This window comes from Bombina bombina, chromosome 5, assembly GCF_027579735.1.
Source record: "Bombina bombina isolate aBomBom1 chromosome 5, aBomBom1.pri, whole genome shotgun sequence".
Lineage (NCBI taxonomy): Eukaryota > Metazoa > Chordata > Amphibia > Anura > Bombinatoridae > Bombina > Bombina bombina.
The window spans coordinates 122,896,482-122,924,410 of NC_069503.1; positions in this window are offsets into that span (position 1 = coordinate 122,896,482).

Genomic DNA, 27,929 nt, shown 5'->3' on the forward strand with positions numbered 1-27,929 from the left:
TGGCCTGCTGAATGGCATCCCCCTGGACAGGTGTGGCCGATAAAGCCACCATAGAAGAGAATTTCTGGTCTCTTGATTCAGATTCAGAGTAGGGGACAAATCTGAGTAATCCCCATTCCACTGACTTAGCATGCATAATTGCAGCGGTCTGAGGTGTAGGCGTGCAAAAGGTACTATGTCCATTGCCGCTACCATTAAGCCGATCACCTCCATGCATTGAGCTACTGACGGGTGTTGAATGGAATGAAGGACGCGGCATGCATTTTGAAGTTTTGTTAACCTGTCTTCTGTCAGGTAAATCTTCATTTCTACAGAATCTATAAGAGTCCCCAAGAATGGAACTCTTGTGAGAGGAAAGAGAGAACTCTTCTTTTCGTTCACTTTCCATCCATGCGACCTTAGAAATGCCAGAACTAACTCTGTATGAGACTTGGCAGTTTGAAAGCTTGAAGCTTGTATTAGAATGTCGTCTAGGTACGGAGCTACCGAAATCCCTCGCGGTCTTAGTACCGCTAGAAGGGCACCCAGAACCTTTGTGAAGATTCTTGGAGCCGTAGCCAATCCGAATGGAAGAGCTACAAACTGGTAGTGCCTGTCTAAGAAGGCAAACCTTAGATACCGGTGATGATCCTTGTGGATCGGTATGTGAAGGTAAGCATCCTTTAAATCCACTGTGGTCATGTACTGACCCTCTTGGATCATGGGTAAGATTGTCCGAATAGTTTCCATTTTGAACGATGGAACTCTTAGGAATTTGTTTAGAGTCTTTAAATCTAAGATTGGCCTGAAAGTTCCCTCTTTTTTGGGAACCACAAACAGGTTTGAGTAGAACCCTTGTCCTTGTTCCGACCGCGGAACCGGATGGATCACTCCCATTGTTAACAGATCTTGTACGCAGCGTAGAAACGCTTCTTTCTTTATCTGGTTTGTTGACAACCTTGACAGATGAAATCTCCCTCTTGGGGGAGATAATTTGAAGTCTAGAAGGTATCCCTGAGATATGATCTCTAGTGCCCAGGGATCCTGAACATCTCTTGCCCAGGCCTGGGCGAAGAGAGAGAGTCTGCCCCCTACTAGATCCGGTCCCGGATCGGGGGCTCTCGGTTCATGCTGTCTTTGGGGCAGCAGCAGGTTTCCTGGCCTGCTTGCTCTTGTTCCAGGACTGGTTAGGCTTCCAGCCTTGCCTGTAACGAGCAACAGCTCCTTCCTGTTTTGGTGCAGTGGAGGTTGATGCTGCTCCTGTTTTGAAATTCCGAAAGGGACGAAAATTAGACTGTCTAGCCTTAGCTTTGGCCTTGTCTTGAGGTAGGGCGTGGCCCTTACCTCCCGTAATGTCAGCGATAATTTCTTTCAAACCGGGCCCGAATAAGGACTGCCCCTTGAAAGGTATATTAAGTAATTTGGACTTAGAAGTAACATCAGCTGACCAGGATTTTAGCCACAGTGCCCTGCGTGCCTGTATGGCGAATCCTGAGTTCTTAGCCGTAAGTTTGGTTAAATGTACTACGGCCTCCGAAATGAAAGAATTAGCTAGTTTAAGGACTCTAAGCCTGTCCGTAATGTCGTCTAGCGTAGAGGAACTAAGGTTCTCTTCAAGCGACTCAATCCAAAATGCTGCCGCAGCCGTAATCGGCGCGATACATGCAAGGGGTTGTAATATAAAACCTTGTTGAACAAACATTTTCTTAAGGTAACCCTCTAATTTTTTATCCATTGGATCTGAGAAAGCACAGCTATCCTCCACCGGGATAGTGGTACGCTTAGCTAAAGTAGAAACTGCTCCCTCCACCTTGGGGACCGTTTGCCATAAGTCCCGAGTGGTGGCGTCTATTGGAAACATCTTTCTAAATATTGGAGGGGGTGAGAACGGCACACCGGGTCTATCCCACTCCTTAGTAACAATTTCAGTTAGTCTCTTAGGTATAGGAAAAACGTCAGTACTCGCCGGTACCGCAAAGTATTTATCCAACCTACACAGTTTCTCTGGTATTGCAACGGTGTTACAATCGTTGAGAGCTGCTAAGACCTCCCCTAGTAGTACACGGAGGTTCTCCAATTTAAATTTAAAATTTGAAATATCTGAGTCCAATCTGTTTGGATCAGAACCGTCACCCACAGAATGAAGCTCTCCGTCCTCATGCTCTGCGAGCTGTGACGCAGTATCAGACATGGCCCTAGCATTGTCAGCGCACTCTGTTCTCACCCCAGAGTGATCACGCTTGCCTCTTAGTTCTGGTAATTTAGACAAAACTTCAGTCATAACAGTAGCCATATCTTGTAATGTTATCTGTAATGGCCGCCCAGATGTACTAGGCGCCAAAATATCACGCACCTCCCGGGCGGGAGATGCAGGTACTGTCGCGTGAGGCGAGTTAGTCGGCATAACTCTCCCCTCGCTGTTTGGTGAAATTTGTTCACATTGTACAGATTGACTTTTATTTAAAGTAGCATCAATACAGTTAGTACATAAATTTCTATTGGGCTCCACCTTGGCATTGGAACAAATGACACAGATATCTTCCTCTGAGTCAGACATGTTTAACACACTAGCAAAAAAACTTACAACTTGGTTATAATCTTTTTTAGCAAAAAAACGCACTGTGCCTCAAAGAGGTACTAACGATTAAATGACAGTTGAAATAATGAACTGAAAAACAGTTATAGCATCAAACTTTAAAACAACACAACTTTTAGCAAAGGTTTGTTCCCATTAGTAAAAAACAACACTAATTAAATTTGTACATAAGAAAACAAAACAACGTTTTTTATTCACAGTCACTATAAGAATTCTCACAGCTCTGCTGAGAGAATTTACCTCCCTTCAAAGAAGTTTGAAGACCCCTGAGATCTGTCAGAGATGAACCGGATCATGCAGGAAATATAAAAGTAACTGACTGGAATTTTTTGATGCGTAGCAAAGAGCGCCAAAAACGGCCCCTCCCTCTCCCACACAGCAGTGAAGAGAAACGAAACTGTCACAATTAAAGCAAAAAACTGCCAAGTGGAAAATAATGCCCAAATATTTATTCACACAGTACCTCAGCAATGTAAACGATTCTACATTCCAGCAAAAACGTTTAACATGAGAATAGTTATTAAAAGGATTAGTGACCTTTAACACAGTAGTTCCGGTGAAATACCATCCCCAGAATACTGAAGTGTATACATACATGTCATTTTAACGGTATGGCAGGCTTTTCTCATCAATTCCATTCAGAAAATAAAAACTGCCACATACCTCAATGCAGATTCATCTGCCCGCTGTCCCCTGATCTGAAGCCTTTACCTCCCTCAGATGGTCGAGAACAGCAATATGATCTTAACGACTCCGGTTAAAATCATAGTAAAAAATCTCTGTCAGATTCTTCCTCAAACTCTGCCAGAGAAGTAATAACACGCTCCGGTGCTATTTTAAAATAACAAACTTTTGATTGAAGTCATAAAAACTAAGTATAATCACCATAGTCCTCTCACACATCCTATCTAGTCGTTGGGTGCAAGAGAATGACTGGGACTGACGTAGAGGGGAGGAGCTATATGCAGCTCTGCTGGGTGAATCCTCTTGCATTTCCTGTTGGGGAGGAGTTATATCCCAGAAGTAATGATGACCCGTGGACTGATCACACATAACAGAAGAAAGAAGTTCCTGGCACGTGAGGTTCAACTAGCAAAACAACTTAAAAATGCATATAACACTTACTTGTCCAATCCACAACCCAATACATGGGGCAAGTATAAACAGTCAAGAGAGGAAAGAGAAATATTTTTAAAACAGAAATGGACCAGGGAAGATCTAAAAACAAGGGCGACCTTCCAAGGCCCGAAGGGTATGTGTGCAGGGTATTTGGCAAAGTTGATTAAAATAAGAAATAATAAAAATATGATTTCAAATATAAGGGAAGGAGCTAGATTATATACAAAGGCTTCGGAGGTTAGACAAGCATTTTTTAGATACTACCAAAAATTGTATTCTGCTGAAGATATAGATAAAGCTGCTAAAAACAAATTTTGGCAAAGTATCACAGTGCCCAGAGTCTCACCAGCGGCTCTCAAGGAGATCAATCAAAGAATAACTGAAAGGGAAATAGATAAAGCTATAAAAAAATTGAAAAACAATAAAGCTCCGGGCCCTGATGGGCTGCCAGCCGAATTTTACAAAAGCATCAGAGTAGATATTGTTGATATGTTAGGCAAACTTTACAATGATTACTATGTTAATAATGGCAATCAATCAAAATACTTCACGAGTTCAATTGTTACGTTGATTCATAAGAAAGGTAAAAATCGTGAAGAATTAGGGTCTTATAGACCAATATCTTTGCTGAATGTAGACTATAAGATTTTGATGGCAATAGTGGCAGACAGATTAAAAAGGGTGTTAGGTGAGGTTATACATCACGATCAGGCAGGCTTTATGCCAGGCAGGAACGTGGTTAGAAACATACGCCGCATACTGACAACAATAGATTTCTATTATAACAAATTTACGGGACATAAGCAAAGCATTAAAGGTGACCTAGCCCTCCTTGCACTAGATGCGGAAAAAGCATTTGATGCTATTACATGGGACCATCTATTCACGGCTCTTGATAAATTCGGCTTGCAAGGTAATTTCTTTAATTTAACCAAAGCTATTTATAATAACCCCAGATCACAATTACTAGTAAACGCAGAACTCTCGCAATATATAACATTACATAAAGGGACAAGACAGGGATGCCCGTTGTCGCCACTTCTGTTTAATATTTCCCTCGAACCTCTGGCAATTCTTTTAAGGCAAGAGTTAACAGGTATCCGACTTGGCAAGCAGTGTATTAAAATTTCCCTGTACGCAGACGATCTACTATTGTATCTATATAAAACGTCTGAAAGTATTCCAAAATGTCTTAGTATAATAGGAAACTATAGCAGATTTTCTGGGTACAGAATGAATTTGCAGAAATCGGAGATCCTTTGGCTACAGAAAAATGATAAGAGCTATACTAAGCACGGATTTCACGAAGTGCAACAGTTAAAATACCTAGGTATAAACATAAGCAAAAATCCGAATGAATGGTACAAAATAAATTATGAAAACTTACTGGATAAATTACCTCAAGATTTAGCCAAATGGAGTATGTACAAATTGTCACTTTCAGCAAAGATAATGGTAATTAAAACTATTATATTTCCTAAATTTTTATTTTTGCTTCAAAACTTGCCTCTATTCATATCAAGATTAGACTCATATAGATACAATAAATCAATATCTCAATTTCTTTGGAACAACGGTAAACCCCGTATGGCTATAAATAAACTGATTCAGTGTAGAAAAGAAGGGGGTCTGGCACTTCCTTGCCTTAAAACATATAATCTGGTGACCATAGTCAAATTTGCAGTAGACTGGCTGGTAGAGGGGGACTACGTCACCTACTATAATTTGGAATCAGAAGTAATTATGCCTTATAATCTTAAAGCATTACTGCATACAGATAAAAAATCAATCCCTAACAACATTTTCAATTTACTAACATTCAAGAATGTCATTATAGCTTGGCAGAAATATTGTTCCCTCTTAAACTGTCAATATCATATTTCTAGTTTTTGTCCTATTATGGGTATGCCCGACTTTCTGCCCGGCCTGTCAGACCCGGTATATAAAATTTGGAGGGAGAAAGGTTTAAAGAATTGGTCCCAATTCAGACAAGCTGATACAATATATATCAAGTCATATCGAGATATGGTAATTGAGTTTCAATTGAATCCTAAAAACTTCTATGCTTATCTACAGAGTAGGAGTTATTTTAATCAACTATGTCAACGTTACGGGACTGAGTGGGAGTGGCCAGAAATAGATTCTGGATTAAAATTATATAAAGCAGGGAAGAGATCAATTTCAATATGGTACAATATGTTATGTAACGTATCCGGGACGATCCATGTGGAAAAAATTACAATTTATATATATAGGTACTTCCTGCAGGTGCAAGCACAAGAGGTTAAAAAAAGTCTTATCAATTTGGATTTGGCCACGTCAGTGTATAGTTGGAAAGAGTCTCAATATAAACTATTAAATAACTATTACTTAACTCCGGACAAAATTAATAAATGGGCCGATAATGCATTGCGTTGTAAATGTTTTAAATGCAAAGCTGAGACCGCTGACATTATCCATTGTCTTTGGGCTTGCCCAAAAGTATTGCAATTTTGGGGCAAAATTAATTATTGGCTTAATAAATTTTTAAGCACTAAAATATCATTAACTGCAGTCAATGTATTCCTGTTATATGATGAAGGAGATAATAAACCAGACAAACTCCTTATAAATCTGGCTATTCTAGCCGCCCGCAACATAATATTTAAAAATTGGAAAGCACCAGGAGAACCTAGTTTGAAAGAATTTATTAATACAATGGATACTCAGATGACGATTGAGCTACTCAATATTAGACCTTATTCAGAGAAGAGACTTAAGGATTTCTTCTCAAAATGGTTAAATATAATCAGGGAAAAACCAATGATAGCACAAAAGCAACTCATATTACCCATACAAAATTCCCCCGAATTTATGTTACTTTTGCTAAAAAACATGATACCCCAAGAGTGGGGTATGGGATAATTTGATAACACAGGGTAAGGTAACTATACCTGGCAAAATAAATAGTACCTACGGCAACTGAGAGGAGGTAAGTGGACTTGGGGGGGGGGTACTTATTTATATATATTTTTTTTTTTTTCCCTCTCTCTCTTTTTCTTTCTATGTCTGTCCGGTTTTTCTTGTTGCACGTCTTTTTTATTGTTTCTTTGTTTAGTTGATTTTGTTTTTAGTATTGTCTCTAGATGGGGTTACACTATAATAGGTAAAAGCCCCAAAAGCAAGGTATACATTTGGAAAAATGTTTCTAGACTATTCAGCCACTATTGTAAAGTTTTTATAGGTTGGGTTTTTTCTTTTTTATAGCGACATAGTGTCAACAGGGTAATTGAATGTTTTACAGAGGTAGAGTCTAAACTGAAAGTTGAAAACACATCTGATTTCAGGCTACGGATTCTTTTAAGTTAAAATTTGACTTATTTGTATTAGTACTCTGTTATTCTATAATCAATGTAAACACCCTGCGTGGTGAAATGCTAGCCCAAATTGTTGGGCTAAATTTTTGTTTCGGTATACCCTGCGTGGTGAAAGGTAAGCCAATTTGTAAGGCTGTTATCTTGCTTTTGGTTAATAAAAAAAAAAAAAAAAAAAAAAAAAAATAACTCTGATCCTATCATGTTGATAAAGAGGTGTTCTCGTTAATGTTATGGTGTGGATAAACCTCACGTTAAGCAGTATAGCATGTCTCTGTATCCTGTGGAAAAAAACAACAAACAAACAACAAAACAACAATATAAACTTAAACAAAAACAAGTAAAATGACATAAAATGTCACTCAATAGGGAAAGAATAGCCTATCCCATTTTATATTAATAAACATTTAGAGAACTAGATAGTCTTATGCGATGTAGCAGTCAATAAGTTCTTTCTCTTTAGATCTTTAACAAGTAAACCATTTTTGGAACTTAAACATTTCTGACTATAAGGAAAAAGAGAGGGCCAAATGTTCATCTTGGTCTACCTCTGCAAAAAGTGTGAATCTACCTCACCCAGCTGTAGAGTTGGATCTTCAGGTGTTATCCGAATTTAGAACCTCCTGCATCTTCCCAGTCTTACTGGGTCTTTGTTTTTGCCAAGGCGGTTTTAGTGGTCTCGTGGGGTTCATTGGATCGGTGTATTCAGGGTTACCACTGGTTGCCACAGAGGGTGGGGGGTCCAGCCCCAATGTTACACATGTTTCTGAGATTTCCTCTGGTGTTTTGCAGATGTGTTTTACTCCTTTATAGGAAATGTTGAGAAAGCAGGGGAACCCCCACCTATACGGAATAGCTTTGGCTCTGAGCATAGATGTTAGTGGTTGGAATTCCCTGCGTCTCTGTAAAGTGCGGGGGGCTAGGTCCGCAAATATTTGCAGGTGGAAATTTTGGAAGGTTATGTCCCTAATCTGTCTAGCCGCTTTAAGTATTTCTTCTTTCGTTTGATAGCTTTTAAGTCTAAGGACCACATCGCGTGGTGGAGCTTGATCTGCCGGTTTAGGCCTGAGCGCTCTGTGAGCTCTATCTATATCCATGTCCACTTCGGATGTGGAGCCCAGTAGTGATACAAAAAGGCCTTTCAGGAACTCAGGGATGGTGTTTGGTAAGACAGATTCTGGAATCCCTCTAACGCGTAGATTCTGGCGGCGTTCCCTGTTCTCCAGGTCCTCCAGTTTGTCCTGCAGCTGCATAATTAATAAGTCGTGTGTCTGTGTGGTAGTTTGCAATGTGGATATCTCAGATTGATTAAATTCTACATCTTCCTCCAGCGTTTCAACCCGATTTCCCACTTCTGTGATATCTTTTCTCAAGCTGGCCATTTCTTCTTTGATACACTCTCTGACTTTTACCACAATATTGTCTAGGTCATTCTTAGAAGGTATGGTAGCCAGGAACGCTTTAGAGAGCTGGACTGGAGTGTCTGTGTCGCTATCTTCACTGCTTGATGCAGATGCTGTGGGTTGTTGTGAAAGTTCTGCTGTCAAACTAGGAGGTTGGGTGTCTGACATTTTAAAAAAGGAGCTCACCGAGCTGCGTGCAGCAGCAGGTTTTTTAATGTCTTTGCCTACTTTTGATGCTCTCTTTGGTGACATCTCTGTTCTTCTATAATAGGTACTTGCTGGTTTAGTAAAATTTTCAATAAATCTGTAGATGAGTAAAGGGTATTTTATGCAAGGTTTTCTCAGCATCTAGTGCTGGTGGGTACTATAGAATCTCCCCCACAAAGTGGGCTGTGATCAGGTTCAGAAGTGTCCGTTACATCTCTGTAGGTTGTAACCTAGATAGTGTGATCTACCAGTTGATACTTAATTGTGTCATCACAATGTGGCTGCAAGTGAATTAAGATTTCTAGTTCTTCGCCCCTCGTGTTGCAGTACCCCACCATATGTATTTTGCAAAGAGTCCCCAGAAGTTTCATCTGTGCTTTTTTGTTTTAAACCCCCATCGGCTACTGCCGCAATTACCTTTGGTCAGTTTTCGTCCGGTTAAGTCCTGGATCGTGTATTACCCTTTACCACTGCTGCTTTAGCCTCATGCGTAGCTGAAAATTTACAGCCGTGTGGAAAAAGATGGCCGCTGTTGGTTAGGCCTTATTGCAGAGCGCTATTGAAGTCAGCGCATTTATGTCTCCTGAGACTTTATTGTCGCCTAGTTTTGTCCGGTATCTGGTCCACACCGGTTTACGAGTGGTTACAAGGCTGCTGTTGGTTTTCTGCTTTGCGCCTCATGAAGATATGGGCATCGGCTCCCGGAGCTCACACTAGTGCGCGGCCATTACTCTCGACGGCCGGCTCCGCCCCCCTCTTTTTTTTTTTTTTTTATATATGTATGAGTTTGATGAAGTTAATCACAACTGTACTATACTTAAGCCCATAATAATGACCACTATGTTATTAGCAATTCGCAGTTTACTCACTGTCTAATGGTTTGCTGTTATACTGTTTAAAGTTAGATTTTAGGGGTATTGTTATCATACTATATGTTAGCTAAAGTGTATATGAACGTGGCTGTCTAGTCTAATGTGCACCTCTATACAAGGTCCAGTTATTACCTATATAGGTTTGTTCAGCTAAGAAGTTTCTAGGTTTGTTTGCTAAACTTCCTCATGTACAGGGTGTATATATAAGTCTCTGTTTTATTTTTTGATTTGACACCCCCTAACCTACTTGTCACTTCAGACCTTTACTTAGGTTTCTCTACCTGTATTAGAGTCAGTACTGAGACATTAGCACTAATAGTATTAAGGTACCATCATCTACTTTTACCCCTGCTCCTATGTTATCTTATGGCTCGGTGGTAATTGCCTGTATTGCTTAATAGATCTCTATTTTACCCCTAGGTATACTGATCTTAATATCCACGTGGTACGCTTCAGCTGTGGTACTCTTCAGCTATTGCCTGGCTCTATTGGGGTTAGATTAGGTTTATATTACATACATCCCGATGCTCTGATGTGAGAATAATCGTTCTAGAATGTAATCTGATCCATATTATGCATAAAAGCCCAGGGTCTCCGAGCAGATTTCTATTTAAGCATATGTATAGAGTTCAGCTATAATGATGACAGCCCGGAAAGTTTGTAAACTTCAATAGAATCTATGGCTCCGTCCCCCGCCCTCATAGCTATTGTTCACCCTTATTTTAGGTGGACACATAAGCGGTATTAACCCGCAACAGATATCACCTTGTCATAAGTAGCTCTTAGTCTTCTGTCTATCAAGTAATCGAGGCACTTTGCCCCCTGTTCATGTGTATCTACTAGGAGCAACTTGTTATGTCTCGCTATAATCTGTCAATCTTCACACAATAAATACACCTATTTTATAATTAATATATCTCTCTATAGGAAGTATAATTTTCTCGGGATGTTTGAATTCTATCATTTTATTATGTATCTACATAGGAAACAAAAGGAAAAAAGAGGTAATGCTTGATTTTATGTATTTGATTTCGTATATGCATACGATATTTTATATATTTGTTTCTATGTCCAATTGGTGAGATACATATATAATACTTGAATTGAGATCTCTCTATTCTCTTATATGTAAAGATTTTAATATCCAATAGATAAACAATGTTTTGTATGCAAAAATCACCAAAGTAATACAAAATGTACATTATGTTCATGTTTTTTTCTTATTTCTTGTATTGCCTCAATAAAAAATTTTGATTCAAAAAAAGTTATTACCCCCTAAACCGCCGCTCCCGGAGCCCACCGACAATATAATAAATATGTTAACCCCTAAACCGCCGCAAGCTACTCTATACATATTAACCCCTAAACCGCAGCTCCCTGACCCCGTCACAACTATAATATATGTATTAACCCCTAAACCGCCGCTCCCGGAGCCCACCGCCACCTACATTATACCTAGTAACCCCTAGCCTGCCCCCCCCTATACCGCCACCCTCTATAATAAAGTTATTAACCCCTATCCTGCCGATCCCGCACCTCGCCGCAACTAAATAAATAGTTTAACCCCTAAACCGCCGCTCCTGGACCCCCGCAACCTATATTAAATTTATTAACCCCTATCCTGCCCCCCCTACACCGTCGCCACCTATAATACATTTATTAACCCCTATCCTGCCCCCCCTACACCGCCGCCACTGTAATAAATTTATTAACCCCTAAACCTAAGTCTAACACTAACCCTAACACCCCCCTAACTTAAATATTAATTAAATAAATCTAAATAATATTTATATTATGAACTAAATTAATCCTATTTAAAACTAAATACTTACCTTTAAAATAAACCCTAATTTAGCTACAATATAAATAATAATTATATTGTAGCTATCTTAGGATTTATTTTTATTTTACAGGTAACTTTCCATTTATTTTAACTAGGTACAATAGCTATTAAATAGTTATTAACTATTTAATTGCTTACCTAGCTAAAATAAAGAGAAATTTACCTGTAAAATAAAAACTAACCTAAGTTACAATTACACCTAACACTACACTATACTTAAATAAATTATTCCTATTTAAAACTAAATACTTACCTGTAAAATAAACCCTAAGATAGCTACAATGTAATTAATAATTACATTGTAGCTATCTTAGGATTTATATTTATTTTACAGGTAACTTTGTATTTATTTTAGCTAGTTAGAATAGTTATTAAATAGTTATTAACTATTTAATAACTACCTAGCTAAAAGAAATACAAAATTACCTGTAAAATAAATCCTAACCTAAGTTACAATTAAACCTAACACTAAACTATCTTTAAATGAATTAAATAAATTAACTACAATTAAATACAATTACATAAACTAACTAAAGTACAAAAAAAAGGTAAGTTACAAAAAATAAAAAAATAAGTTACAAACATTTTAAAAATATTACAACAATTTTAAGCTACTTACACCTAATCTAAGCCCCTTAATAAAATAACAAAGCCCCCAAAATAAAAAAATGCCCTACCCTATACTAAATTAAAAAAGTTCAAAGCTCTTTTACCTTACCAGCCCTTAAAAGGGCCTTTTGTGGGGGCATGCCCCAAAGAATCTCTTTTGCCTGTAAAAGAAAAATACAACCCCCCCCAACATTAAAACCCACCACCCACATACCCCTAATCTAACCCAAACCCCCCTTAAAATAACCTAACACTAATCCCCTGAAGATCATCCTACCTTTAGTCATCATCACTCAGCCGAGCAGCAATGGAACCGAAGAGGAGACCCGGAGCGGCAGAAGTTATCCTCCAAGGGGCGCTGAAGAAATCTTCCATCCGATGAAGTGATCCTCCAGTCGGCGCTGAAGAAGTCTTCCATCCGGGCGATGTCATCTTCCGAGAGGCGCTGAAGAAGTCTTCTATCCGGGCGATGTCATCTTCCAAGCGGGTCTTCAATCTTCATCCCGCAGATGCGGAACATCCTTCTTTACCGACGGACTACCGACGAATGAAGGCTCCTTTAAGGGACGTCATCCAAGATGGCGTCCCTCGAATTCCGATTGGCTGATAGGATTCTATCAGCCAATCGGAATTAAAGTAGGAAAATTCTGATTGTCTGATGGAATCCGCCAATCAGATTCAAGTTCAATCCGATTGGCTGATTGGATCAGCCAATCAGATTGAGCTCGCATTCTATTGGCTGATCAGAACAGCCAATAGAATGATAGCTCAATCTGATTGGCTGATTGGATCAGCCAATCGGATTGAACTTGAATCTGATTGGCTGATTCCATCAGCCAATCAGAATTTTCCTACCTTAATTCCGATTGGCTGATAGAATCCTATCAGCCAATCGGAATTCGAAGGACGCCATCTTGGATGACTTCCCTTAAAAGAACCTTCATTCTGTTTTAGGACATCGGAAGAAGAGGATGGATCCGCGCTGGAGGTCTTGAAGATGGAGCCGCTCGTCATCGGATGGAAGAACATAGAAGATGCGGCTTGGATGAAGATGTTTGCCGGTCCGGATCTACTCTTCTGCCCGGATAGGATGAAGACTTCTGCCCGAAGACGGAATTCTTTAGCTGCCGCTTGGATCAAAACTTCAGCGGGAGGATGGACGTCACTCTTCAGCCCCCGCTTGGGCTTGGATGAAGACTTCGGACCCTCTTCTGGACCGATCGGTAAACCCGGTGTGGTGAAGACAAGGTAGGGAGAGCTTCAGGGGCTTAGTGTTAGGTTTATTTAAGGGGGGTTTGGGTTAGATTAGGGGTATGTGGGTTGTAAACTTGGGGGGGGGTATTGTATGTTTTTTTTTACAGGCAAAAGAGCTGAATTCTTTGGGGCATGCCCCGCAAAGGGCCCATTTAAGGGCTGGTAAGGTAAAAGAGCTTTTCTATTTTAATTTTAGAATAGGGTAGGGCATTTTTTTATTTTGGGGGGCTTTATTATTTTATTAGGGGGCTTAGAGTAGGTGTAATTAGTTTAAAATTGTTATTATATTTTTCTAATGTTTGTAAATATTTTTTTATTTTTTGTAACTTAGTTCTTTTTTTATTTTTTGTACTTTAGTTAGTTTATTTAACTGTATTTATTTGTAGGTATTGTATTTAATTAATTTATTGATAGTGTAGTATTAGGTTTAATTATAGATAATTGTAGGTATTTTATTTAATTAATTTATTGATAGTGTAGTGTTAGGTTTAATTGTAACTTAGGTTAGGATTTATTTTACAGGTAATTTTGTAATTATTTTAACTAGGTAGCTATTAAATAATTATTAACTATTTAATAGCTATTGTACCTGGTTAAAATAATTACAAAGTTGCCTGTAAAATAAATATTAATCCTAAAATAGCTACAATATAATTATAATTTATATTGTAGCTATATTAGGGTTTATTTTACAGGTAAGTATTTAGCTTTAAATAGGAATAATTTATTTAATAAGAGTTAATTTATTTCGTTAGATTTAAATTATATTTAACTTAGGGGGGTGTTAGGGTTAAGGTTAGACTTAGCTTTAAGGGTTAATAAATTTATTAGAGTAGTGGTGAGGTCCGGTCGGCAGATTAGGGGTTAATACTTGAAGTTAGGTGTCGGCGATGTTAGGGAGGGCAGATTAGGGGTTAATACTATTTATTATAGGGTTATTGAGGCGGGAGTGAGGTGGATTAGGGGTTAATACATTTATTATAGTGGCGGTGAGATCCGGTCGGCAGATTAGGGGTTAATAATTGTAGGTAGGTTGAGGCGACGTTGGGGGCGGCAGATTAGGGGTTAATAAATATAATATAGGGGTCGGCGGTGTTAGGGGCAGCAGATTAGGGGTACATAGGGATAACGTAGGTTGCGGCGGTGTACAGAGCTGCAGATTAGGGGTTAAAAAATATATGCAGGGGTCAGCGATAGCGGGGGCGGTGGATTAGGGGTTAATAAGTGTAAGATTAGGGGTGTTTAGACTCGGGGTACATGTTAGAGTGTTAGGTGCAGACATAGGAAGTGTTTCCCCATAGAAAACAATGGGGCTGCGTTAGGAGCTTAACGCTGCTTTTTTTGCAGGTGTTAGTTTTTTTTTCAGCTCAAACTGCCCCATTGTTTCCTATGGGGGAATCGTGCACGAGCACGTTTTTGAAGCTGGCCGAGTCCGTAAGCACCGCTGGTATTGAGAGTTGCAGTGGCGGTAAATATGCCTGTACGCTCCCTTTTTGGAGCCTAACGCAGCCCTTCTGTGAACTCTAAATACCAGCGGTATTTAAAAGGTGCGGGGGGGGAAAAAGCCAGCGTTAGATAAGCGGGTCGTTACTGACAAAACTCTAAATCTAGCCGATAGGTAGATCTGCAGAAAGGGAGCAAAAAATAAAATAAAACTTAACTTTTACTGTCAAATCGTTGAGGGTCTAAAAAAGCCCAGGAGAAACGTGCGTTAGGTGTTCGCCTGTAATCTGGACATGGTTATACTTTATTTGCGTGCTCTCTGTGACTGATATACAGGTAATTCTGGTAATTTCTTAGTCACTGCAAGCCGTACCTTTTGCACAATAATTGTAAGCAGCTGCCTACCAAGGGATAGTCTGATAAGCCCCACCCTTCACCCACCTATGTGGGTAGCACCAAATCATAGTCAGTAGTTTTTTAGGGATCTTTTTCTGTCTCGGTGGACATCTTACAATGGGCCTCTGACAGTGTTGGAATCTGCTTAATTTTGCAAACTTAGAGCCTCAACGATTATTGTCTTATTTTGAAATAGACCATTGTAGTGTGTTTAATCCAGATGCTCCAATATTTGTATTTTAATATTTGACAGTAAAAGTTTTATTTTTTTGGCTCCCTTTCTGCGGATCTACCTATGTGTTTAAGTGTGTGCCAAATAGTGGTTTTCTTTTTTATTTTTCTTTGGAATTACACTGTATACCAACCACTAGGACATCCCCCGCACTCCCCTAAGGAATATGAGTGTATGAGTTATAGATGGAACCATAATTTGATGAATAAGGCAGTTCTATACCTATCTCATTGATAAACACTTCATATATTTTACCTTTTCTGAATAAGTAACTGGTATTTTAAAAGGATTAAAATCCTTTGGGCCATTAATTTCTGTGTGGATACATACACGACGTGAAGTCCTACATAGGATAAACATGTTTTCAGCCTGGCCCAATGGTTTCTATGGCAAAAAAAAACTATTGCCAACCTTGCCACTTCATTTGACCTTTTCTAAATAAAAAACTGGTATTTCAAATGGCTTAAAATCCTTTGGGACACTATTTACTGTGTGGATATATACCAGGAGTGAGTCCCTTCATAGGATAAATATGTTCTTAGCCTGGCCCAACGCTTTTTGTAGCAAACAAACTGGTGTCAACATTGCCATCTCATATATTTTTAAATTTCTGAATAAGTAACTAGTATTTTAAAAGGGTTAAAATCCTTTGGACCACTCACTTTTTTGTGGATATATACAGGGCGTGAACCTCTTCATAGAATAAACATGTTCTCACCCTGGCCCAACGCTTTTTGAAGCAAACAAACTGGTGACAACCTTGTCACCCCATATATTTTACCTTTTTCTACAAAGGAATCAGATATTAAAAGGGTTAAAATCCTTTGGGCCCTCATTACTGTGTGGATATATACAAGGAGTGAGCCCCTTCATAGAATAAACATGTTTTAAGCCTGGCCCAAAGCTTTTTGTAGAAAACAAACTTGTGCCAACGTCGTCATCTCATACATTTACCTTTTCTGAATAAGTAACTAGTATTTTGAAGGGGTAAAATACTTTGGGCCACTCATTTCTGTGTGTATATATACAGAATGTGAGCCCCATCATAGGAGAGACAGCCTGGCCCAACACTATTTATGGCAAATAAACTGCTGCCAACCTTGCCACTTTATATATTTTACCTTTTCTAAGTAAGTAAATAGTATTTTAAAATGGTTAAAATCCTTTGGGCCACTGATTTCTGTGTGGTTATAAAGGGCGTGAGCCCCTTTGTACAATCCAAGTGTTTTCAGACTGTCCCAAAGATTTATATGGCAAAGAAACCCTTTAAATAGCAGTAACTTATTTAGAAAAGGTAAAATATGTGATTTGACAAGGTCGGCACCAGTTTGTTTGTCATAAAAAGCGTTGTGCCAGGCTAAGAATATGTCTGTGCTATAAAGGGGCTCATGTCCTGTATATATCCACACAGAAATGAGTGGCCCACAGGATTTTAACCCTTTTAAAATACCACTTATTCAGAAAAGGTAAAATATATGAAGTGGCAAGGTTGTCACCTATTTGTTTGCCATAAAGAGCGTTGGGCCGGGCTGACAACATGTCTGTCCTATGAAAGGTTCATGCCTTGTATATTCCACATATAAATGAGTGGCCCAAAGTATTTTAACCTTTTCAAATGACCAGTTACTTTTGCAGAAAAGGTAAACTATATGAGATGGCAAGTTTGGCACAAGTATGTTTGCTATAAAAATCATTGGGCCAGGCTAAAAACATGCTTATCCTATGAAGGGCTTCATGCCGTGTATGTATTCAAACAAAAATAAGTGACCAAAAAGGATTTTAACCCTTTTAAAATACCTGTTACTTATTCAGAAAAGGTAAAATGTATGAAGTGGCAAGGATGGCACCAGATTGTTTGCCTTAAAAAGCATTGGGTCAGGCTGAAAATGTGTCTATTCTATAAATGGTGTTAAAGCCCTGTATATATCTACACAGAAATTAGTGACCCAAAGAATTTTAACCCTTTTAAAATACCAATTACTTATTCAGAAAAGGTAAAAGGTTGGCATCAATTTGTTTGCAATAAAGGGCGCTGGGCCAGGCTGATAACATGTCTATTCTATGATGGGTTCACGCCTTGTGTATATATCCACACATAAATGAGTGGCGCAAAGGATTTTATTATTTTTTTAATACCAATGACGTATTTAGAAAAGGTAAAATATATAAAGTGGCAAGGTTGGCACCAATTTGTTTGCCATAAAGAGCGTTGGAAAAGGCTGATAATGTCTGTCCCATGAAGAGGCTCACGCCTTGTATATTCCACACATAAATGAGTGGCGCAAAGGATTTTAACCCTTTTATATCAGTTACTTATTAGAAACAAGCAAAATGATGCCATGTTTGCCATCTGATTATTGCAATATAAGTTGTTGTTTTTTATAAATAAAATGTGTTTATTTAGGTTTTTGGAAAGTGTATTCTTTTATTTAAAATAAAAATAATGCTAGATATCTTTATTTTGCAAATTTGTAATCAGTTGCAGATTAAGAAGCTGACTGAATAAGAATCCAACTTCAGCCTTGTATATTTTGCAGCTTTCTTGTTCTTAACCCCTTAATGACAACAGAACTTTTCCATTTTCTGTCCGTTTGGGACAAAGGCTATTTTTACATTTTTGCAGTGTTTGTGTTTAGCTGTAATTTTCCTCTTACTCATTTACTGTACCCACACATATTATATACTGTATTTCTCGCCATTAAATGGACTTTCTAAAGATACCATTATTTTCATCATATCTTATAATTTACTATAAAAAATATATAAAATATGAGGAAAAAATGAAAAAAACAAAACACTTTTTCTAACTTTTCGCCCCAAAATATGTTACACATCTGCAACCACCAGAAAACACCCATGCTAAATAGTTTCTAAATTTTGTCCTGAGTTTAGAAATACCCAATGTTTACATGTTCTTTGTTTTTTTTATATTTATAGGGCCATAAATACAAGTAGCACTTTGCTATTTCCAAACCACTTTTTTTCAAAATTTGCGCTAGTTACATTGGGACATTGATACAGTGGGGCAAAAAAGTATTTAGTCAGCCACCAATTGTGCAAGTTCTCCCACTTAAGAAGATGAGAGAGGCCTGTAATTTTCATCATAGGTATACCTCAACCATGAGAGACAAAATGTGGAAACAAATCCAGACAATCACATTATCTGATTTGGAAAGAATTTATTTGCATATTATGGTGGAAAATAAGTATTTGGTCACCTACAAACAAGCAAGATTTCTGGCTCTCACAGACCTGTATCTTGTTTAAGAGGCTCCTCTGTCCTCCACTCATTACCTGTATTAATGGCACCTGTTTGAACTTGTTATCAGTATAAAAGACACCTGTCCACAACCTCAAACAGTCACACTCCAAACTCCACTATGGTGAAGACCAAAGAGCTGTCGAAGGACACCAGAAACAAAATTGTAGACCCGCACCAGGCTGGGAAGACTGAATCTGCAATAGGCAAGTAGCTTGTTGTGAAGAAATCAACTGTAGGAGCAATAATTAGAAAATGGAAGACATACAAGATCACTGATAATCTCCCCCGATCTGGGGCTCTGTCAGGCTCACAAGTATGCCTGCAATAAAACAAAGTATGGGTTGGACCACAGCCACTGAAGTAGTAGTATAATGAGTATTTGTAGCGGTTTTGTACAGAGAGCAGTTACATAGACATTACCACAGCGCAATGTGTAATAGCTCAAATGCACAGGTTGCAGTTGATATATGAATAAGGGCTCACGGGTAGGTAAAGGCTGTTGAAGCATTAGCGGGGACACATTTAAACAGCATCCTGACAGTGAGCTTGAAGTCAGAGGAAAAACAGTAACACGGTGTTAAGCTGATATTATGCGCAAGGTAGAAAAAGTAAGCATGGCCAATAAATACATGAAAAGCAAGTAACTCATATGGTTAGTACCTGGTACTCAGAGACAAAAGTCTTCGGTAGAACCGAGTTAACAGGACAGCTCAGGTGCGGCAGTTGTGCTGTGGAGAGGAGAGCTGACAGGCGCTCTGCTTGGCGTGTGACGTCACAGAGGCGGCAGATCCGGTTGCGCTGTGAAGAGAACAGACAGGTAGACTGGCCGATACAGGAATGAGACAGTGCAGCTGAGGAGCTAATCAGGATGCAGCTTAGCTAGTTGCAGACGAACAATACCAAGCAAAGAAGTAAGTGGAATGCTGGTATTTATGGAGATACTGGGAAAATAGTTAAAGGGGAAGTAAGACAGGCATATACATGACAGGACTCCCCCTCCTAGGAGCAACTCCGGTGCTCAAGAAGCAGGACGATCGGGGTTCCGTTGATGGAATCTGGAGATCAATCTTGGAGCTGATATGTTAGATGATGGCTCCCAGGAGTTATGTTCTGAAGAATAACCCTTCCATTTAATCAGGTACTGTAGAATGCCTCTTCGACTTCTTGAATCTAGGATGTTCTCTACTTCATACTCCATGTTGGGGTCAATAGAGACCGGAGGTAGGGATTGTCCAGTTGGATGATCACGTAAATGTTTATAGGGTTTAAGCAAAGATACATGGAATGTAGGGTGTATCTTGAGCGTGGGAGGTAGAGTGAGACGAACAGCATTACAGTTGATGATGCGCTGGATGGGAAATGGACCTATGAACAAAGGTGAAAGTTTCCTTGAGGGTGTACATAAACGAAGATTTCTGGTGGAAAGCCAAACAAGGTCACCAACAGAGTAAGCTGGTGGAGGAATATGTTTGCGATCGTAATATCTCTTTTGCACAAGTTTAGCAGTGTCAATGGTTTGTTTGATGGTTGCAAAGTTGGTGACAATTGTGGAAGTGAGATCGGAAATATGTGGGTGATCGGGAACTTTTTCAGGGAGATATTGGAATTTGGGGTGAAACCCATAGTTAATATAGAAAGGAGTCTGTTTGGTAGTGGAGTGTACAGTATTGTTGAAGACAAATTCGGCATAATGAAGGTATTGGGACCAAGTGTTTTGTGCAGTATGACAGTAAGAGCTTAAAAACTGCTCCACCCACTGGTTGCTTCGCTCAGTCTGCCCGTTAGTCTGTGGATGGTATGAGGAAGACAATCTTTTCTCGATGCCGAATTGTTCACAGAACGCAGACCATAGGGCACTGGTGAATTGTGATCCACGATCTGTGAGAATGTTAGAGGGCAAGCCATGTAATTTAAAAACGTTAGTCATTAACAGGTGTATGGTTTCAGCAGCTGTAGGTAACTTATGATATGGTATCAGGTGGAGCATTTTGCTGAATAAGTCCACCACGACTAGAATTGTTGTGTGGTTACCAGAGTGCGGTAAGTCAACGATGTAGTCAAGAGCAATGTGCTGCCATGGCTTATCCGGAGTAGGAATAGACAGTAGTAAACTGAAAGGTGGTCTTTTAATTCTCTTTGTAATAGTACAAACATGACAGGATTTAATGTACATGGCCACATCAGATGTGATGGTTGGCCACCAGTAGGATCTGAGTAGTAATTCCTTGGTTTTAGTTATGCCACAGTGTCCGCTCATAGGTGAATCATGAGCAGATTTCAGTAGCTGGTTGCGTAGTGATGGTGGGATGTATATCTTGCCCTGATAGCAATAGAGACCTTCTGTGTTCTTGAGTAGTAGGTTTACAGGTATTGTTGTATCTTTAGTTTGTTCTGTCCGTAGGTATGTAGTAGTATCAACTGAGAAGAGAAGAATGTTTTCTTTGGGGATGACCAGTTGAGGGGTAGGTGAGTGACGTTCAGTATCTGGCAGGCGTGATAGGGCATCTGCCTTTCCGTTCTTGTTGGCTGGACGGTAAGTGATGAGGAAATTAAACCTAGAGAAGAATAGATTCCAACGTACTTGGCGTGCTGAAAGAGTTCTGGTGGTCTTCAAGTATTGCAGGTTTCGGTGATCCGTATATACTATGGTGGGTGTAATGGAGCCTTCAAGGAGGTGTCTCCATTGTTCGAATGCTGCTTTGATAGCAAGAAGCTCTTTTTCCCCAATGGGGTATTGCCTTTCTGCCTCAGTTAGACTCCTGGAGTAGTAGGCGACTGGATGTAGAGGTTGTTGGAAGGCATCTCTTTGTGACAGGACTGCACCGAGAGCAAAGTCAGATGCGTCGACTTCTAATATAAAAGGTAATTCTGTGTTAGGATATCTGAGTATTGGCGCTGTAGTGAAACTTGTTTTTAGATGGTCGAAAGCGTTTTGAGCGGAGGGTGTCCATGCGAATTTGATGTTCTGTTTGGTCAAATTAGTAAGGGGTTTTGCGAGCATGGAATAGTTCTTAATAAACTTTCTATAAAAATTGGCGAATCCAAGGAAGCTTTGGACTTCTTTCCTAGAGGTAGGAACTGGCCAATTCAGAACAGCCTGGATTTTGTTATTATCCATGCAAATGCCTTTGTCAGATATAATGTATCCGAGGAAAGGGATGCTGTTGGTATGAAAAATACATTTTTCTGCTTTCACAAACAATGAATTACTTTGAAGACGTGTGAGGACTTGGCGGACATGGTTCTTATGTTCTGCTAGGGTTTTTGAAAAAATGAGAATATCGTCCAGATATATTACCACAAAGGAGTCCAAAATATCCTTGAAAATATCATTGATCAGATGTTGGAATGTGGCAGGAGCATTGCAGAGACCGAATGGCATGACGACATATTCGAACAATCCATAACGTGTACGGAATGCCGTCAGCCATTCGTCTCCTGCCCGCATTCTGATCAAATTATAAGCTCCGCGGAGATCCAGCTTGGTGAAAATTTTGGATCCCTCTAGACGCTCTATTAATTCGGATATAAGGGGTAAGGGGTAGCGATTCTTAACAGTAACTTTATTTAATTGTCTGTAGTCGACTATCGGCCTGAGAGAACCATCTTTGTTTTTCACAAAGAAGATTCCTGCGGCGGATGGAGAAGTTGAGGGTCTGATGAAACCTTTTTTCAAGTTATCATCAAGATATGTTCTAAGGTGTTGTAACTCAGGCTTTGACAGTGGAAAGATATGTCCACAGGGTATGACTGCTCCAGGAAGTAAGTCTATTGGGCAGTCATACGGTCTGTGGGGAGGGAGATTCTCGGAATCAGTTTTACTGAATACATGGAAGAATTCTTGATATTCTGAAGGGACAATAGGTATAAGAGAATCTGTAGGTGGCTGTAGAAGTAAATGTGGAAAGCAGGTGGATTTGCAGTAATCAGAGTTAAATTGAACTGAAAGAGAGGACCATGAGATACAAGGGTCGTGTTGCCTGAGCCACTGTAAGCCTAAAATTAGAGGAAAATCAGGTGATGTGATTACATCAAATTTAACAAATTCTCTATGATTACAGGGGGTTGTCATGAGAATAGGAATGTTTTCATATAAGACAGGTCCTGTGGACAAGAAATCGCCATCTATACCCCTTAAAGGAACAGGACACAATTTTTTGAGAAGGGGTATTTTATTTATGTTACAGAAATTTACATCCAAGTATGATAGAGAGGCTCCTGAGTCAATAATCCCTTGGACGTTCACTCGTGATTGATCCCACTGTAATACAAGAGGAATATTGCAGTAATGGCTGGATTTTAGTACAGTTTTAATAGAACAAGAGGGTGTGTATTGCTTACCCTTTTTCTGGCGGGGAAGATTTGGACAGTCCTTTACCCCATGATCATCTGCGGCACAGTACATGCATAAATTCAGAGACCTGCGTCTTAACTTTTCCTGAGTACTTAGGGGTCCACGTATGAAAGCAATATCCATTGGTTCTGGTAGGGATTTAGAGTGTGTATTGGAGGTAGTTGGTGTGGTTTTTTGCCTAAGTTGTGAATCATGGGTGGATCTTTCATGATGTCTTTCCCTAAGCCTCCTATCAATGCTAATGCTGAGGTCAATAAGCTGTTCTAGCGTTGGTGGTATTTGTGTAAGTGACAACTCATCCTTAATGGCCTCTGACAGTCCTAGCCTAAATTGGTTACGAAGGGATAAGTTGTTCCACTGGGTGTCAGGGGCCCACCTCTTAAATTCTGCTATATATTCCTCTACCTCTCTTTTTCTCTGCTTTAGGGACCTCATAGCATTTTCAGCTGTTTGTTGTTTGAAGGGGTCCTCATATATTTGTGCTAAAGCAGAGAAGAAGGAGTCTAGAGAGTTGAGAATATCATCATTATGTTCAAGGAAAGTATTTGCCCATGCCCTGGGCTCAGCTCTGAGATAGGAAATTGTAGTCATAACTTTTACCCTATCATTGGGGTAAGTAAAAGGCTTAAGGGTAAATAATAGGTAGCAGGAGTTTTTAAATTCTCTAAAAACCTTTCTGTCCCCAGAGAAAGGTTCTGGGTAGCTGATATGAGGTTCTTGTGGAGGAGGTTTCCTCTCCACAACTTCTTTGATGTATGTTTTTAAGTTGTCATTTTCTAACTTAAGTGTGTTAAGTCCTTCAGTTAGGAGATCAACTTTATTAGTAAGCGTTTGTATGTGTGAGGCCATTTCAGTTGGGTCCATATTATTTGGGCTTGGTATTTCTGTCAGGCTCACAAGTATGCCTGCAATAAAACAAAGTATGGGTTGGACCACAGCCACTGAAGTAGTAGTATAATGAGTATTTGTAGCGGTTTTGTACAGAGAGCAGTTACATAGACATTACCACAGCGCAATGTGTAATAGCTCAAATGCACAGGTTGCAGTTGATATATGAATAAGGGCTCACGGGTAGGTAAAGGCTGTTGAAGCATTAGCGGGGAGACATTTAAACAGCATCCTGACAGTGAGCTTGAAGTCAGAGGAAAAACAGTAACACGGTGTTAAGCTGATATTATGCGCAAGGTAGAAAAAATAAGCATGGCCAATAAATACATGAAAAGCAAGTAACTCATATGGTTAGTACCTGGTACTCAGAGACAAAAGTCTTCGGTAGAACCGAGTTAACAGGACAGCTCAGGTGCGGCAGTTGTGCTGTGGAGAGGAGAGCTGACAGGCGCTCTGCTTGGCGTGTGACGTCACAGAGGCGGCAGATCCGGTTGCGCTGTGAAGAGAACAGACAGGTAGACTGGCCGATACAGGAATGAGACAGTGCAGCTGAGGAGCTAATCAGGATGCAGCTTAGCTAGTTGCAGACGAACAATACCAAGCAAAGAAGTAAGTGGAATGCTGGTATTTATGGAGATACTGGGAAAATAGTTAAAGGGGCAGTAAGACAGGCATATACATGACAGGCTCCATGCAAGATCTCACCCCGTGGGTTCAAAATGATCACAAGAACAGTGAGCAAACATCCCAGAACCACACGGGGGACATAGTGAATGACCTGCAGAGAGCTGGGACCAATGTAACAAAGGCTACCATCAGTAACACACTACGCCATCAGGGACTCAGATCCTGCAGTGCCAGACGTGTCCCCCTGCTTAAGCCAGTACATGTTCTGGGCCCACCTGAAGTATGCTAGAGAGCATTTGGATGATCCAGAAGTGGATTGGGAGAATGTCATATGGTCAGATTAAACCAAAGTAGAACTGTTTGGTAGAAACACAACTCGTTGTGTTTGGAGGTGAGAGAATGCTGAGTTGTAACCAAAGAACACCATACCTACTGTGAAGCATGGGGTGGCAACATCATGCTTTGCGGCTGTTTCTCTGCAAAGGTAACAGGACGACTGATCCGCGTACATGAGAATGAATGGGGCCATGTATCGTGAGATTTTGAGTGCAAACTCCTTCCATCAGCAAGGGCATTGAAGATGAAACGTGGCTGGGTCTTTCAGCATGACAATGATCCCAAACACACCGCCCGGGCAACAAAGGAGTGGCTTCGTAAGAAGCATTTCAAGATCCTGGAGTGGCCTAGCCAGTCTCCAGATCTCAACCCCATAGAAAAACTTTGGAGGGAGTTGAAAGTCCGTGTTGCCCAGCGACAGCCTCAAAACATTACTGCTCTAGAGGAGATCTGCATTCAGGAATGGGGCAACATACCAGCAACAGTGTGTGACAACCTTGTGAAGACTTACAGAAAACGTTTGACCTCTGTCATTGCCAACAAAGGATATATAACAAACAGTGACGTGCAGTGACGTCAGAGACTGGTGAGGCAGTGGCTAGGATACGCCTTCATTCTTTAGATATCCTTTGTTGAAGAAATAGCAATGCACATGGGTGAGCCAATCACATGAGGTATCTATGTGCAGCCACCAATCAGCAGCTACTGAGCATATTTAGATATGATTTTCAACAAAGGACATCAAAAGAATGAAGACAATTAGATATTAGATGTAAATTGGAAAGTTATTTAAATTTGCATATGGGTTTCATATGGGTTTCATAACAAAGTATTGAGATGAACTTTTGATATTGACCAAATACTTATTTTCCACCATAATATGCAAATAAATTATTTCCAAATCAGACAATGTGATTGTCTGGATTTGTTTCCACATTTTGTCTCTCATAGTTGAGGTATACCTATGATGAAAATTACAGGCCTCTCTCATCTTCTTAAGTGGGAGAACTTGCACAATTGGTGGCTGACTAAATACTTTTTTGCCCCACTGTATCTTTCAGGAATCCCTGAATATCCCTTGACAAGTATATATATATATATTTTTTAGAAGACATCCCAAAGTATTGATCTAGGCCCATTTTGGTATATTTCATGCCACCATTTCACCGTCAAAAGCCAAAAGCGATCAAATACAAAAAATCGTTCACTTTTTCACATTTTTTTTCACAAACTTTCGGTTTCTCACTGAAATTATTTACAAACAACTTGTGCAATTATGGCATAAATGGTTGTAAATGCTTCTCTGGGATCCCCTTTGTTCAGAAATAGCAGACATATATGGCTTTGACGTTGCTTTTTGGTAATTAGAAGGCTGCTAAATGCCACTGTGCACATATGTGTATTATGCCCAGCAGTGAAGGGGTTAATTAGGGAGCATGTAGGGAGCTTTTTGGGGTAATTTTAGCTTTAGTGTAGTAAACAACCCAAAGTATTGATCTAGGTCCATTTTGGTATATTTCATGCTACCATTTCGCCGCCAAATACGTTCAAATAAAAAAAAAACTTTAAATTTTTCACAATTTTAGGTTTCTTACTGAAATCATTTACAAACAGCTTGTGCAATTATGGCACAAATGGGTGTAAATTTTTCTCTGGGGTCCCCTTTGTTCAGAAATAGCAGACATATATGGCTTTGGCATTGCTTTTTGGTAATTAGAAGGATGCTAAATGCCGTTTCGCACCACACGTGTATTATGCCCAGCAGTGCAGGGGTTAATTAGGGAGCTTTTAGGGAACTTGTAGGGTTAATTTTAGCTTTAGTGTAGTGTAGTAGACAACCCAAAGTATTGATCTAGGCCCATTTTGGTATATTTCATGCCACCATTTCACCGCCAAATGCGATCAAATAAAAAAAAAAAGTTTCCTTTTTCAAAACCTTCAGGTTTCTCACTAAAATTATTTACAAACAGCTTGTGCAATTATGGCACAAATGGTTGTAAATGCTTCTCTGGGATCCCCTTTGTTCAGAAATAGCAGACTTATATGGCTTTGGCGTTGCTTTTTGATAATTAGAAGGCCGCTAAATGCTGCTGCGCATCACACGTGTATTATGGCTAACAGTAAAGGGGTTAATTAGGTAGCTTCAACAGAAAAGGAGGTGTGTTACAGATGCTAAACACTCTCACTCTAATATGCTAACCCTAAGGTCGGGATATCTCCTAAATCCGGCCCAAAAAAGAAAAACTAGAAAAGACAGAGTGAGGGTAGCGCTAACAAAGCTTAGAGTGTGGTCTATTGTAATGTGCCAATGTGATGGAGGCAGTGCTCTGTAATCACAGATTGAAATAGTGTGTGATGTAACAGGGAGTTGGAAAATGGTATACTAAACCTTAAAGAGACTATATGTAATAGTACACCAAGTTTAATAAAAGCAATGATTATTTAATTGTATATAAAAAATAATAATTACATAAATAAAATACAGATGAAGATAATAGATGAAGATAATAGAAGGTGCCGGCACCGATGTCGGGGTTAAAAATATAATAAACAGTAATATGTTGCAAGTAGAACTTGATAATACATAAGAAACAGGTGGATATATTGTTAGATACAATTAGTATCGTAAGAACAGTCTCTGACATAAAGTATCCAGTGGGTCTATTTTAGTGGGAAAAAAGTATAACAAACAATGGTTCCCAATTTTACCGTTTTAGTGTATCTATATACCGTCCTCAAGTAGATAAAACAGAGCTGTTAGTAGCCGTAGAGGAAAATATGGAAAGAACCGCTCCTGCGGTGGTGTCCAATACTTTGTTGGTAACAGGCGATGTAGTTATTGTATTCCAATTTCAAGATGTAAAATCCCACTTTAACTGGATATCCTGTATGTTGCCGGAAATGTTTTACAGGTAAGTCTTGGGGCCGGGGTAGTTGCTGGCAGCCGTGACTGAGCTCTCTGGGCTGTACCTCCAGGTCCTATTACCTGTTCACTTATTTAATAAAATAAACATAAAACCTAGTAAAGTTTTTTTCTGCAAATAGATATAGTACAATTAAGTTAAAAAATAAATAATCATACAGATAAAGTTATTTAAAACTTGTAATGGCCATAATGTAAATATGGAATCTCTTGATCTCTATATATTGATCTCT